We start from the raw sequence: 3199 nt of genomic DNA on the forward strand, positions 1-3199 counted from the left end.
AGGCCTTTTGCTGTCTAAACTTGCATAGGACTATGTCTTTAACAAAGCATCACCCAACAATATTTAAGGCAATTGTTTGCATTGCAATTCCCTTTGAAACACAGTTTACATCACCACTGGTGGAATAAACAATCCACTTCTCAGTATCATAGTACAAGTAACGGTAAAAAAAAGGATTGGGTTTGATTTGACCTTGGGAGTCCATGGCTGTAAAAAGAGGAAGAGAAAATGGGATTCACAGAACGTATTATCCATTGTGAAAACTACGGTGGACTAGTATGCTGCCCAAACCAATGCAATTCCCCTGGGGTGGCTTCCTCATGGCTACAGAGCCACCCAACCCCTCCCCCAAACTATGGCTTCCTGTAGACTTTTGTAGCCACCCCTGGGCTTGCCACAGCACAGAAAGCCCAAGTGTAGTCCAAAGCAGAGCTACATGGGTAAATAACTGGACAAGTGCCTCTGACAGCTGCACCAAAGTGCCCAAGCAGCATGTGAGTTATCAGCATGTGTGGCGTAGGCTGAGCCACACTGTAATAGGCCTCCTCTAGAGGAGATCAAACAGAGCATGGCTCATCTTCCACTGGAGCTGCCCCTGCTCCATCCTTGATAGGCCACTCCTGAAAAAGGCTAGCATGGCCACAGAAGTTGTTAACAACTATAGATCATCTGCTACTATCTCTTTCCTGGGCAAAGTGCTTGAGCAGGTGGTTGCTAAGGAGCTCCAAGCACCCATGAGTGCAACTGATTATTTGGATCTATTTCAGGTGGGCACTGGGGCCGGCTTTGGAATGGAAACTGCCTTTGTCACCTTCTGGGAAGGGCTTTGCCAGAAGGGAGATGGGGAGGTGTGACTGAGCCAGGAGTTAGAGGCATTGCAACGCGGTAGTGAGGTAGTGGGCACTCTGAATCAGTGTGGCAATAGGAGAGAGCCAATACGCTGAGACTAGTCCAAGGGATACTGTTAGTGGTTTGGCTGCCCAGCTAAGTGATGTTCAACCAGGACTGGAGGAAGATACATTTCCCTTTAATGGAGCAGATTCATACTTCACAGGAGCTTCTATCTAGTATTGTCCCTCCTACAGCTTAGTTCCTGGCAGAAGAAACTTTAAGATACACTGAGCTGGTACTTTTGACCCTAACCCTTTTGCCTTTGACCCTGCCCCTAGAGATTTCTCCAAAATGTAATTTGGCTCTTTGGCTGAAAGAAATGTTCCACTCCTTGCCTGGATGATGAAAATCTCTGCTCTCTAGTTTCCACTGGACTTTCCAGTTTGTTACCTAACTAATTGTTTAATTGTTACATAATTAAATGCACATCTTCGTACGAAGCTGTGATTTAGTCACTGGGGTATTAATATTCCATGCAATCTAGAGCAGATCATGGCCCACAATGCTGTTAACTTTGTTTGTGCTGAAAATTAGCCACAAACAACACAGCTGTAACTCTATCCCAGCCCCACCTTTTAACATACTTCTACTGTTCTGTGAAGGCTGTTTACTGTAGAGCTCCTGCACTCTTGTGCACATATGGCCATAACTATGAGAAAGACACAGTCACTAAAGAGGCAGTGAATATACATATACACACAACCTGGCTCCCTTTTCCAGCAAGAGTAGCTATTGGAATGAATGCAGAAAATGTGAATGGATTGAACTGAACTGCATTTTTTTTAAAGGAGTTGTAAAATTTGTGAGCTTTGCGTCCCAGTCTATATTTCACCTCATAATCCCAGCTCTTTGTAACATACCCAATACAGGCATAACTTGAGTATAAGGAGCAAGGGAGGCAGGAGCAGGCTGAGAGGACACCAGAGCTGACTCTGATTGGACTGCCCACCCTCTGGAGATACAGCACGGCTATTCCACCAGCCCTGCTGAAAATCTCATTTTTTGTCTTCGACCATGTTACAAGGTGTGTCCCATCAGCAATGGGAATATGTATCTTCTATTCTTATCTCAAATGAACAATGAAACCATGGAATACAGCAACAGTATGCTTTTACTAATCTAAATTGGTACAGCCTATCATTCAGGTCAATAGCTGAAGGATCGGACCCACTTCTTAGAAATTGTAGTTGCTGCCAGGTAAGGCAGAAAGTCTCTGCAGTGATACTGGTGTCTGCAGCACTCAGGATAAAAGATCATAGAGTGACATAAATACCTGAAAGGCCAGGATGGATATCCTCAGAGTTATACAGCTAAGTATCTTTCAGGATCAGGATAAATGCTCATGGAAAGAGGCAAGTATCTACAGGACCATGTTGGATACCTATGAGTATTGATATGGGTAAATATTGATGGGCTAGGGGTCAGAATGAAAGCTAAATGCCCATAGATCAATCACTGGAGGTAGCTACAGGGTCAGAAAAATGCCTTTATAATAATGTTAAGATTAGTTGCTGGACATCTGGGAGTATCTAGGGAACTGTACAACAATCCCTGAAGTTTCCTTACATTCCCCATCCCATTTTATTTCTTCAACTGAATTCAGACAACACAATAACCCACATTTTAATCACAACCCACACTCAAACCATACTCAACACTCAAGTTCAGGTTATATTCTCTGAACCCAGTCTTTGACCTTTAAGCTTTTATGCCTACAAGGAGGAACCGTTTTATTTCATCAATTGATTGTAAGCTGTTTTGGGAGCCTCGGGGTGTGGGGGCTGAAGGGCAGCAGAAAAATATTCTGCTTTTGTTTTTTAATGGTGCCATCCTGGGTATGTTTAGACAGAAAAAAAATTCTTCTACTTCCAGCACCTTAATTAACTTAAATTCTCTTCAGTTGAATGGATCTACTCTACTTAGGATAAACTCTGAATACAGCCCTTTATCGGAAGAAGAAAGCACATTATAGTACTTTCGATCATACCAACCAAGCTTGCTTTACGTCTCCCTGGTCCTTGCCAGTGTGCCTGGCTCACAGGTATTGGGCTGACACAAGCTAACAATGCACCTGGCTGTCACCCCACCTGGCTGCGAAACAGTGTCTCAGGGATGGGGTAGGAAGATGCTTTTTCACATTCCAGGCTCATCTTATTTTATGCCTAATGACTACAGTATTCAAATATATTTCCATAGGAAAGCAATAGTTTGCTAGCAGCATTTGATCTGTCTTTAAAATGAAGGAATGGAGAGTAATTGCTATGGGGAATTTATGGCCAGAGGCTAGGAAATGCAAGACAATATGCTC

This window comes from Varanus komodoensis, unplaced genomic scaffold (genome assembly GCF_004798865.1).
Source record: "Varanus komodoensis strain SLA01 unplaced genomic scaffold, ASM479886v1 scaffold1, whole genome shotgun sequence".
In the NCBI taxonomy this organism is placed as follows: domain Eukaryota; kingdom Metazoa; phylum Chordata; class Lepidosauria; order Squamata; family Varanidae; genus Varanus; species Varanus komodoensis.